General features: G+C 38.5%; 1 protein-coding gene across 1 annotated transcript in view; it reads left to right on the forward strand.

Annotated features, from left to right (window-relative positions):
• The window catches only part of LOC122816773 (germ cell-specific gene 1-like protein), a 3,278,153-nt gene that overhangs the window by 649,692 nt on the left and 2,614,506 nt on the right, over positions 1–13,955 (forward strand). The gene's annotated exons all lie outside the window — the stretch shown is intronic.

The raw sequence follows: 13,955 nt of genomic DNA on the forward strand, positions 1-13,955 counted from the left end.
TCAGAGCTGAGAATTGGGTCTGAACCCATCCAGCAAGAATTACAATGAGATAGGACTACATAACATTACAGGTTATGCTAAGCGAAGCACAGGCGATACATGACCAGTGTACTGCACCAAACTCACCAGGCTGCTTCATAATGCTTGGCTCATGAATGAATTATTACATACCTGATTCACAGTATTTGCATAATTTGGATGGCTGTAGGTTTTTGATGTGGGATCTGTTTTAGATCAATCAAACATAGGATGAAAATATATATGTTCAAGTAGATTATTACAGTTAGAGTTAGAATAGGTGATAGGAAGAATTATTCTGATTAGCAAAGGGATTTGTATGGATTTGCTTTAATAATTGGCAAAGTATGTGGATCTCCAGGTGGAGGACTAGGAAGACGTGTTAACTGATATTTATAAAATAGACAAGGACCAACGAACAACCACATTGAACTACCTATGAATCGACTTTGTTCCAATACAAAGCAAAAAGCTAAAGCAGATCACCTAGGCATCACATTATTTTACAGATTCTTTCTCCTTCACAGATTTCAAAAATCTCACTGGTTGCCATTACTTCTTTCACTACTAATTCTGACCCACAAAAGTCTCACAGAGTTGTAGGCATATTTAAAAATAAATGTAGAAAACATATTTAAAAATGGGGAAAAGAGATTCCAGAATTAAATCTGTTAGTATAGAAGCTATAAACATGTGGGCTATCATAGTAAGCTGATAAAATGTGAAAAAAAATGTGTTTTTAACATTATTTTAAACAAATTTTCACAACTATACCAAAACATAAAATTTTGAGCCGAAATATTCGATAAACTATTTATGAACAATCACTACATGAACTATGGCACTGAATTTGTGCAATTTATATCCAAAATGTGATTTGTAAAAACACCTGCAAAACAACATTTACAAAAGAAATTGTATAGTGGTACACTACAGCTAGTCAGAAGAGGTCTTAAAATGCATTTAGTGCAGCCAGCATATGTAATATAGTTAGTGCAACTTTAGTAAAACAAATCCCTCAACATGTAGAAGTTACTGTCAGAGGCAGATTTTTTTTCTGACTTATACAGTTATTTATCTGCATTTGCTAACCAGGAATTTCCAATCAAGTATTTTACATCTTCAGTAAAGGCCTAGGGGAAAGATGTTGACTTCAACAGTTTTTGCAATCACAAATTATTGATGTTTTATACCACACAATCTGTATAAATGAACACAATGATAAGACTATAAATCCCTCAGAGTTAGAGAAAATTTAATCCAAAACATGAAATTTTATAAAATATAATGTCATATATATTATATATAGTGACTATCTGATGGGAAATTCAAAGCCTGGGATCTGAGAGTCAGAAGCAGCTTGTACCTGACATGATTTATAAGAAATGTCCGGAAGTTTTTTGTAGGAGAGAAGAAGAGAGGCTGCCCATTATATGGATACTACCTGGAGACATGTTTGAATAATAGAAGTGATTATCAGTGACTCTAAATGTAAGATGGGGGGTTAGTAGAGCTAAAACAACAATAAAATGTTCTTGGTGCAGTAGTTAAGGTTAAGGCACACAACCTTACATTGTTTCATTTCTAGATATGTGGAGAATTCCAGCAAATGTATTTTGTTTAGGGAAATAGACATATCCTAGTGGAGTGTCTAGGTGAGCTTGGCAGTTTTGCAACTTGCTTCTAATTTAATATACTGGGTAGATAGAGTATGAACACTGGAGGTGAACAAGATGCTGGAAGTGATATGTTTTAAATGTAGAAATTCTAACATAGTGAGTCAAAAAATGTGTTCCTCTGCATTAAACATGCTGCTCTGCATAAAAGTTCCAAGTGTCTGAGTTACTCAGAGTTTCCAAGATTTGCTATAAGGGTGAAATTCTAGAGCTCAATCGCGGTATCTTCTGGCAGTTTTGAAGAGTTCATGACTTCTAATAGATCCTTATCTTTAGAAATTATTTGAAATTTGTTGTGGTTTCAAAATGGGATGGTGCGTAAAGTTGTGTAGACAGGCCTGGGTCTCAGAAAATCTGATTTGAAGTTAAGAACATACTTCAAAAAATGAAAGAACAGAATAAAAGATTATGGAACCATAAGTGAGGGATTAACAGAAGAGATATGAGTACTGACCTCTGAGGAACACACTGGTTTCCCTTTTTGGAGGGGAGGGCAAGACTACATTGGCTTATCAGACTATGTGTCATCCACTGATAAGGTAGCCACTTAATATTACTGGTAATATTACCGGCAAGAAAATTAACAAATGCCAAGGTAGTACAAAAGGATTTGATGGCTAAAGGTGTTAAAATGGAGAGGGGGTTGGAGTAGCGGTTAAGGTGTTCACCTTACAAATGATGGGTTTGATTCTCACCATTGAAATGGAAATTGTCTAGGCATAAAATGGCCCCAGAAGGCAGCTTACTTACCTATAAACCTATGAACCTATAAATGACTATCCTGAAAATGATGTATCAAAATTCCATAAAGTTTCTTGATCTGTGGCAGACAGAGATAAAGTCCTGACTAGGAACCAAATATTCTGAGTTTGATTTGGGGCTCCTGTGCTGAAAGAGCTGGTCATGATAAGCTAGATGTGAGTGTCTTATAGTGCATGTCCCTCTCTAGGAAAAGGATTTTGTTGTCCTAAACAACTGATGTGTCCCAATGCATCTAGAGACCTGCATGACACAAAAGGCCATAGGACTGCAAAAAAGATAGGATTGGTGATTCCAGACACAAAAGAGTAACCCTCATGGGAAGTACTTATGGGAACATGAACATGCTAGGGCATCATAGAACACTCCCACAATGATGTAGCTACTCAAGTCATCCACTAGAACCAGGATTATTGCCATGAGAAAAAACACCCTTTCTGTCTGTGTGATTGCTGTCACCATGGAGATATGAATGAGCAAGGTCAACAGCTTGATAGTTGGCAGGAGTCTTTATCAGAAAAAAAGAGAGAAAAATGGCATAGAATGAAATCCAGATAGTTAAAATGTAGTAACCATGCAGAGCAATCAATTCATTCAAAGGGTGACATCTATATTTTAACTTAATTTTCAACAAATGCCTGCAACTCCATGAGAACATAACATTTGGAGCTCAAATTTTCAACATAGCATTTAGGGACTGCAGTTGTACAGCTCAGATACAGAATGTGACTTTTGATAATGACTTGGAGAGAATATCATCTCAAGAATAGGATCACTTTCTTCATAGACATAGTCCCTCTTCCATACCATCAAACACATTCTTACTCTTTGACTTAATTTATTCCTGCACTGGCTATGAGGACTTTACCTTAACCAGTAATTTTGTACAAACACTGCTGAATATCATAAACTTTAACAGTCCTAAATGGATTGTAAACATGCCAAAACATGGGAAAATATATTATATATCATGGCCATAAGCATGTCTATCTGCTTTGTTGAGTTAAACATTACATTTCCAGAAAAAAAAAACAGACCAGTTTCAGCCACAGCCTTCATCAGTGCAAAAACAATTAATTACCAATCACCTTAACTACTTAACTATAAACAGAATACATACAGGAAGAACCATCTCTAAAACCTTAATTCATCCAATTACAATAGTTTATTCAAACCTGGGAAACAAAGCACCCAGTTTAACAATCCAACCCTCTTCCTTTCTGATTAATATATCTTGTCAGCCCAATTTATTAGAACTATGATAACAAATTCTATCTATGGCTATTAATCTAAAACTAGCAGTAGGATGTTTAACATGTTTATATAAAGCATTGGAAGACCTACAATTTTTGATATCACTCAGATGTTTATAAATAAATGCTTTAAATTGTCTTGATGTTTTTCCTACATAAAGTGAAAAACACACACAAGTTGCCAAGTAAATAATTCAGAAGAACAAGAGGTAAATCATCTAATATCAAAAACACGAGCAATATTAGCAGAAAAAAAACTCTATGGTTTTCATAACAACCTTGCCCAGCTGAATTGGCTTGCATGACCTTTTTATAGTAATTCAGTTCTTTACCAATTGTTTTAACTCTTCTAAAATAAAATTTACATCTAAATGGTATCAAACCTGCCAAGCTGTTATCTAATTGAAGAATATGCCAATGTTTATGCATTAAATTTTGAAAGGCCTTAGAGTTGCTACAAAAGGTCATAATAAACATAATAAAGAATTATTTTTAGTCTTCTCTACATACCTTAACAACTCTGGTCTACTGTATAGATTAGTGGACTTATAAGTGTTTTGAAAAATATGAGAAGTTTATCCTCTGGCATGAAAACATTGAAATAAATCCTCCGCATGATGATCTAACTCACCAGAGGAGGAGGAACAAATCCTTTTAATTCAAAGAAATTGTGACTTAGGTATGTTTTTAATGATATGCAGGGGGGGTGACAACTGGATCCATCCAGAAGGAAATTATAATGAAACTCCTTCCTAAGCAGGGAAGTCTGTAAAGTTACCTCAGACAGGCAGAGGGTGATCTGTCTCTAGCCTCAGAGATACATGCTTTATTTCTGAAGGATTTAAACTTTTATGAAATAAAAATGAAATGGGAGAGATTTACAGTGGTGGCTGGTGATTTCTAATCAATGTGGGGCTGCAGGAGACAGTTGAATTGGTGGGGCCAATGGGAAGGAGTGTGACCAACTAGAAAGAGGTGGAGCTATGCGCAAAACCACAAAAAATAGGACTTAATTAAATATGCCGCTCTGGGTGCCAAACCATCATTATGAGAGTCTAATCAAGACAAAATGAAGTATAGAAGAAAAAAATATTTCAATGCATTGGCTACATGACAGCTTACTTAATATGTAGATGGAAACAAAAAGGTTGTGAGGCATGAAAAAATAAATTACTGAAATGCCAGTCAAAATCAAGTATAAAAAACAAGCAGCACTCAACTCAAACCACTTCTCCTTGCACAGCAGTTCTAATTATAATTTATATTCCGCTTTATAAAAGTACCAAGTAACATGCTGAAAGTAGCAATCTCTGTGATACCCCCACTTTTAAAATGTTTCATATCCAAAAAGACCTGCTGCCTAACAACAACTATCTACTTGTTACATGGAGAAAACATGATCAAAGAAAAAAATGAACAGCAAAGAAGAAACAAGCTCAAGATAAATTGCTTAAAGGATTGCTGCACAGGTTATGGACCACACATGATAGATTGACATTCTGTTTAGTTTACTGGCAAAGCCTGCAAAGATGACTGCAAGTCTCCAACAAGCCACTGTAGTACATGATTGAGTGCAATGCCCCATTTGGTATGTACCTCACCCGGCATTTGCAACAGCTGGAGAGACCACAAAAGTACCTCTCCAAGAGGATCAAGGGTCTCCAACATATGTCTTATTCTGCCAGACTAAAGAAACTTCAGCTCTATTCAGTATCATACCGCCTACTCAGAGGTGATCTCTGCCTGACGTACAAGGCCATGTCCAATCAGGATCTGATGGACATGCTCCACCTCAAAAAATCCAAGTCCATCAGGAGCACGAGAGCTAAAGACTTAAACCTCGACACAAGTATGAATAGGACATGCTGGAGGGATAGATTCATAACCCAGAGGCTTCCCATGCTTTGGAACAAGATCCCAGTTCGTATTAGGCAGAGCCCCTCAATGACTCTCTTCAAGAGAAATCTTGATGAGTGGATGGGAGATCGTAAGTTTACCCCAGGGGTCACATCTGTGTCACTGCTAGACAGGGGCACAGTAAACTAATTCTATTATATAAGGGGACCTTCATTGTGTCACTACTAGACACAGTATTCTAACTTTATTCTCTACATTTTTGTACCATTTCATGGGGTGGCAAATGCCACATCACTATGGCTAGGCTTACAAATGCCCCAGGGCAGATAGCCTAGTACTATACTATGAAACTATGAAATGTAGTGAGCTTCTGAAAATACTGTAATCCTGTCCTTTATTACAAATACTGTCATATGCATTTCAATACATAAGGCTTATACGCTATCTAGTTATGTAAATTTTCTCTGCATGGCAACAACAAAAAGGCTTTCAATGTTGGTAATTCTTTAACAGTTTGCTTATTAAGGCTTACTTGCATCTTACAATCTCAGACAAGCTTACTTGATGGTCATTAAAGCATTGCTACTTAACATGGAGCAACAGGCAGTGGAACAACATGCATTTTCTGAATAATAAGAAGCATAAAACAACAGTATAAAAATATGACAGAAAAACAGAATATTCTGCAAAATCAAGGACAGATGAAAAGCCACTGTAGTACATGTGTCTACCTTGGATGGGGGAATACTCTGCACACTTACACTGCATAACTGGTCCTTGCCTTGCTTGGACACATCCAGAGTCACTACATGGGGGAGTGGGTTGCAACAAGCATGTCACAGTTTGAAATGTCTCTGTCTGATGGTGATGGCTTTGACACATTTGTCATACCTCTCAACCTCAGAGCAAGAAATCTGGGCAAAGCCATAAATAGAAGTGGGACAAAGGCCCAAAAATAAGGACAATTTTTAAATATCACTCTTTTAAACTTAGAAAGCTAATAGAATTGTAGGTCTTGCATTAGGATGAATTTTCTGAAGGGTATGAAATCTGAAACTCAAATGCCTGTCATTATTTTCTAACTTCAATCTTTTATGATTTGCCACTAATTTGCCAGAAAAAACACAATTTTATGAAAAACAGATGAAAGATGTGATGCAAAAATATAAAATAGCTACACAATACAGCTGGGAACTTGTCAAAGAAGGGATATTTTTTTTAATATTTGTATACTGTTAAGCTGAGCATCTGACAAAATAATAGAATCTACATGCATTTCTGAAATAAAAGTAGTCTATAACTCTGATCATTACAATTATTTCTTAATTGCAAACCCTCCACATTTTCTTCCAAAATTGCCATTTTGCAGAGGGATTATTAGGGGGAGAGCAACATTTTGAGCCAAACTCGGGGACAGTTGAGAGGCTTTGATATACCTCATTTTATAAAGTGATTTATTTGCACGTACCTCTCAACCTCTTAACACATGAAATCTACACAAGACCAAATATATTGGGGGAACATACAGACAGTATTAAAACTTGCTGTTGTATAAACTTAGACAGTTGATAGCATAGCAGGTCTTGCTTTAGCATGCATTTTTCTGAAGGGTATGAAGTCTGAAACTCAATGTCTGTCATTATTTAGTGACTTCATTCCTAAACGATTTGCCAGAAAACCACAAATGTGAAAATCTGGACAGTTGAGAGGCATAGTTCAGCTGGGGCTGTCTTTGAGTTTGCCACCCTTCACAAAATCATGGTCGAATGGGGCCTCCCCTCTGCAGTCATTCCAATGTCCCACTACTTGGCTATTTCACCTAATTTACCATAAACACTGTAATGTGCATACTGCTTTACTTCTACAATGATTTGGATTTCATTTAAAAGTTTAATTTTACATTTTACAGCACAAACACTAATAGACATCTGCTAAACAAAGCAATGCAGTCTCACAATAAAAATGGACTTAGCATTAAAACTTCTCTGCCCTTGAAACTCACATTCATTGAAACAGCATTGAAACTCACATTCAAGGAAAATACATCTGGGCAGTGGTAGATAAAGATTAACTTTGGGCTGTTTTCAAATCATAGGCCCCTTGTACACAAAACGTACATGTGTTCTTTGATAACATTCCTGATTGTATTAAATTATACTCCTTGTATAATACAGTATAGTTGTTAGAAGGTTTTAAATTTATTATTTTGAACATTTTTCCAGTAAACAATGAAACAAAATGCATGCACCAGTAATGACAAAACTGCCTAATTCAGAACATTTACATCATAAAAGTCTACTCAAGCTTCTATAATTGAGCAGTATCAGTAAATATGCACAATCTCTGCAGAAGTAAGTCATCTAAATAATTCCACATTAAAGAGATTTGTAACTAATGAAGAGATTGCTTCTAGCAAGCAACTTTATATTTCATTGTTTCATCTATAAAGTGCCTGTTGCCCTTGAGGAATAAATTGCCCATGTTACACTAAAAAAATATTAAGCTAGTAATTTTGCAATTGTGAATGGGTGGCAAATAAATTACATGTTGATAGTTACTAGGTATCTCCGCCAAAGAGGACATTCTGAGGGCTGCAGCATCCACCCCCTTTAAAAGTACAACACAGTACATTATCAACAATACATCGACATACGGTGGGATGAGAACCCACAGCCTTCTGCATCAAAAGCAAGTACACTACCTGTTGTGCTATGAACAATGCAAGCAGACTCAGCATAAGCAGCACTAAACTTCTCTTCCTCTGAAGCTCTTAGCTCCTTGTAAAATCTACTCAACACTCAACTGTATCTCTCAACTTTGCAGCACATGAGCACAAGAAATCTGGAAAAAGCCAAAATGTATTGGGGGGGGAGGGTACAAAAACCCAAAAACCAGGGACACATTTTAAACATTGCATGTATAGCCTTCGGAAGTTGATAGAATAAAATGCTGTGCTACCACCATGCATTTCACTGCCAAGTCTTGGACACAGAACCCTGTGTACTACAGTCAGAGCAATATACTACTATGCCAAATTAGCTGTTTCTTGAAAGACAGGAAACTGAAATTTAAATGGCTATCATTTAGTGAATTCAGTTCTCACCATAGCTCTCAACCTCTTAGCACAAAAAACCTGTGCACAAAGCCAATAATGGGGGAATACAGCCCCAAAATATGGACAAATTTCAAATATTTATCTTATAAACTTAGAAAATTGCAAGAATAAAATGTTTTGAGTTACCATGTACTTTTTGAAGAATATGAAGTCTGAAATTCAAATGTCTGTCATTATTTAGTGAAGTCAAAATCCAGAAAACCACAGATTTTTTGAGGAACAGAACAGAACACAAATATGAGGCAAAAATCTCAATTATTTTTCACAAGTGGTGGTGGGTAGGGAATTCAGGTTCTTGCTACCTGTACCCAAGGTTGAGGGTTTGAACCTGAGTTATTCTCTCTAGCCACCAGTTATATTTAACTGGGGCATTTCATACACACACACACACACACACACACACACACACACACACACACACACACACCCCAAGTTCAAGCAGAGAAAAAAATATTACCTGGAGATCGCTCCAAATAAGCAGTGAAAATCCATGTGCTCCAATGCTCAAGCCAGTAGTCCTGTTTCTTCCCTAAGCCAGTTCCTGAAGCCCAAGTTCCATTCAAAGCAGCAGCTCTGTTTCTCGGTGCTGGAATGCCAAACATGCAAGCGTGCACTGGCTCTATGTGTTCTGAGCATGTAGAGACTGCAGACCTTGCAGTCCAAACCCCTTCCTGTTTGTGTGGTCTCTGTGCATTCCGAGCATACACAGACTGCATACCTTGCAGTCTGATCCCCTTCCAATCTATGCGGTTGTAACTGCATAGACTTCTGGGGGATCTGTAGACTGCTGCCTTCTTCTGAATCCAGACTTGTTAAACAGCAGTCTGGATTCGAGTTTCCACGCACGCATGCACAAGTTCTAGGATTTTTTTTTTTATTTTGGTTTTCTTTTTGTACAGCTGGGTGACTGCAGTCCTGCAGTCCAATAATATGAGCTGCCACTGGGAGAGAAGCAAAACAACAAAGCAAAAAGAACATAAGCCAAATAATAAATACAAGAGGAAAAAAAAAGCGAGGAGAGACAAAACAGAATAAAGCTCCATAAATCCACACAATACTGTTGTAAAGCAAGGTATCAAGTCAATAAACCACTGAAAAAATATAGTTACTGAGGTACAGTTGTGTATGTGAAGTGGTAATGTGTTCATTTGCTGGTAGTGATTGGGGAAGTGCTTATGCAACTTGGGCAAATGTGTAAGTGTAGTGCTTATGCATACTTTTGATGAATTGAAGTGGCAACTGATTTTTCTGTTGGAATGGTTTTGTGTTTCAGTTCCATAATTTTCAAACACATTTTACAGTATGCAGTCATCAAACATGAAAGAAATCACTAACTACTATAGTTAATCATGCTTAAAAATGACAGTATAACACATTTTCCTTGATCTGTTCCTGTCTTCCTTGCAAAGGTATAAATATGCTTGTTTGCAGGATTACTGCTGAAATCACTTTTAAAAGCAGTGTTGCACTACTGTTTATGCTAACTTGAATTATGAGTAATAATTTCTAGTATGGTTACTTAAGCAATAAATATCTTTTGGACACTTGTTACTCCTACCTGAACATTCCACCAGTGTCTTGGTTCTTCTCTTTTCCTGGTCAGAATTGTATTGCGTTTCTTCCTCAGCTACAAGTAAAAGAGATAAGAATAATCTTGTTTATCTGTATTTGACTGCATTCTGCATAAACATATCTTATATTACCTGTAATTTCTTTTTGCCTTATCCTGTCTGGTTGTAACTGTTGAATGCATACATGTGCGTACCATATTATTAAACTACAATAGTTAAATATTCTATTGCATTGTGCAGGGTACTGAAGAAGTATGAATGCAGGTCTGTCTTTTGTTTTAAAGAAATGCATCTAACCCTTTTGAGCTGGGAATTTCTGGTTAAAGGCTTATAGTGCCTGCATATTTGAACTGCTTCTAACTGAAATTGGTACACCTTGTTTGCTGCTGAATCTAGCTTTGTTTGTATAACTTGAGCATTAATCCAGGCATTCTTTAAAGTATTCAATTGTATTTATTACTGCTTGGTAGTAACTTGATTAAAGTGTAGCCATCATTCTAAGTCTTTTGGTTTAAGCACTTGGGCTTCAGACCAGTTGTTTTACATTAGGAAGGTTTGTGGCCTGCACTGTGGTGGCAGGACAGGTAGCTTACATCCTTTTAAGTTGGGAACTGCTGACTGAGGGCTCAGTGTCTGTTATTCTAAAAGTGTATTAGTTCTGGTTTAAGCACTTGGGCTTCAGGCCAGTTATTTTACATTAAGAAGGTTCATGGTCTGCACTCTTGTGGGAGGAGAGGCTGGACTCTGCCCTTCTGAGCTGGGAATTTCTGGTTAAAGGCTTATAGTGCCTGCATATTTGAACTGTTTCTTACTGAAATTGGTACACCTTGTTTGCTGTAGCATAGACTAGATCCAGGCCTGCTGAATCTAACTTTGTTTATATACTTGTCATTTGTTTGCTTGTTGTTTCCCCGAAATGCTAATTCCACCTAAAACACGGCTTTTCGGTGCTTCTGTGGATCTCTAGTGATGTCTGCATTGCTTACTGTACTTATTTCCTTGTTTCACTTGAAAGAAAGTTACTGTTTGTCATTTTTGCATTTAAGTTACCTGTAACACATTGCATTTAAGATACCTGGCACTTGCTCACTAAAGCAATTATATAAGTCAGCACTAAAAGATTAAAATGCACTACACCCTCACAAACTCCCCTTGAGTACCTTGTTCCCCATTGGCCCTTTTTTTCAATTATAAAGGAATTCCCAATACTATTCTAGCATGTCCAAAGGTCAGTTGTCAATCTCCTCTCTGGTCCAGCTGGTGAATCTGGGAATCTTGAGGCAATGTTACAACTGCCTCATGTACACAGACAACCCTCTCCTCCTCCCAACAAATTCCAACACATGTGAGAGATGCAACCATATAGCCATACTGGAGGCTAAGCTCTCTCAATTCAGTACTGGTGAAACCAGTTAGGAGGAGAAGGAAACCACACTCACTACAATTCCAGTCTCACATAGACCTACCACGACAGCAAACCAAACACATAAACACACTAAACATACTTGGAGGCTCTGAATAAAAATCTGCCTAAGCAGCAGAGAAATCCAAAGCAGACACCCAAGCAACCGCTACCCCAAAACAAAACATGTGCAACACATAGCTCACAAAGCCAGTGTGCCGAACAGTCACAGCCCTTAAGGCTAAACAACACACCTGATACACTTGTAATAGGTGACTCTATCATCAGGCACACTGACGTCCCGCTCACCAGGCTGAACAAGGAGAAGGCCATGGTGAGCTGCCTGTCGGGCGCTAGGATCCGCCACATAACACAAGCATTCAGGTCACTCCAAGGCAAGTACAAATATGACTCAGTCATTGTCTATGCTGGTGTGAATGACCTGAGACGTACCTCCCTGGACTACATGAAAAGAGACATAGAGGAGCTCTCTGAGCATGTAGCTCAGGCCGGTATGACCCTGACCTTGAGTAGCTTCTTACCCTCACCAAGAATGATGCCACAATATGAAGACAAGATGATCAATTTCAACAATTGGATTAAGTATTGGTGTCATTCAAAAGGGATCCAATGCCTGTCAGCCTGGGATGACATGCTCGACAAGCCACGATGCTTCGCTAGGGACGGCTTGCACCTGTCACCCCTGGGCTTTCAGATATTGGCAAAGGCTCTTGCTACCCCCATAGTGCCTTTTTTAGGCAAGGCTCAAAAGACAAACCCACTTCCATAGGTATCACAAGGAATAAGAAACTAAGAGTACTGCTACTCAACGCAAGAAGTCTAAACCTCAAGATGCACGCACTCAAAACTCTCCTTAGCATGGAGAACATCGATATCTGTGCAGTAACAGAAACCTGGTTCAAGGCTCCCGAGAGCACCCCAGCACTACCAGGTTATACCTCATACCATGCTTTTCAGCCCCAAAACTTGGATCGAACCACAAAAGGAGGGGGAGTATCAATATTCGTCAAAGATACCCACACCTCCAGGTTGGTGGCACAGCACGAAGCATCAGAGACTATCCATGTGCAACTAACAGTGGGTAAAACTGCCTTCCAGTTTATAGCCTGCTACAGACCACCCTCCTAAACCCAGGAACCTCACTCGGCCTTCCTGAGAACACTGGAAAATATGAAGGTCTCTCCAAACACCATTATATTGGGCGACTTCAACTACCCAAACATAGACTGGGAGCATTACTCTAGCTCCAACACCCTAGCCCAAAGGTTCCTAGAATTTATAAACTCAAATGTTATGGAACAACTTGTTACCACTCCCACAAGAGGGGAAAATATACTGGACTTGATCATCACCAACATGGGGACACTATGCTCCAGACCAGAAGTGTATCCCTCACTGGTAAGATCAGACCATAAACTAATCTCACTGGATATTCACATCCCGACTCCACCCCCTGCCCTGAAAACCACAGTGAAAAACTTCTCTAAAGCAAATTTCACACTCCTCAAAACCAAGGTGGAATCTGTCAAAGCCCCCGGGCCTGTGGAAAATACAGCCCAGACCGCAGAATCCTTTATAAACGCATTCTATGAACACCTTCAGGAATGCATGGATCATGCAATCCCAAATAAAACCAAGACCCAATCCTCCAAAGGCAGACGTCCTGTCTGGTGGACCCCAGCCATAAACAAACTATACAATAGAAGGAGGAAGCTACTACATGATAGGGCAAAATCCCAAAAAGGGAAGGCATCTCTGATCAGTATTAGCCAAAAACTATGAGCACTCATAAAATCATCTAAGGCCAGCTTCGAGAGAAAAATTTCACAGGACACCAAGGATAATCACAGGGCTTTCTTTAGTTATGTTAGGAACCTGGGTGGGAATTCACAGATATGCTCAGAATTAGTCCAAAATGACAAAAAATACACCGAACCCACAGACATTGCCAACATCCTAGATGACAGGTTCAGCGCAAACCCCCCCCCCACCAAAAGGGCAAATATCTATCCCAGCAGAGTGCTGCCCCCCTGACATCTCAGATGCTCAAGTAAGAGCTGCCCTCTTCAAAGCAAAAAATACAGCATAAATAGGACCAGACGGTGTCCCGGGCTGCGTCCTACATGAACTCCAAGAAGAGCTAAATCCAAACAAAAAACTACTGTTCAATCTCAGCCTTACTACAGGATATGTACCCAAAGAGTGGCGTACAGCAACAGTGGTCCCTCTCCACAAAGGTGGTGACTCAACGGATCCTGGAAACTATCGCCCCATAAGCCTGAC

The sequence above is a fragment of the Protopterus annectens genome, chromosome 12.part0 (assembly GCF_019279795.1).
Source record: "Protopterus annectens isolate FY-2018-M chromosome 12.part0, PAN1.0, whole genome shotgun sequence".
Lineage (NCBI taxonomy): Eukaryota > Metazoa > Chordata > Ceratodontiformes > Protopteridae > Protopterus > Protopterus annectens.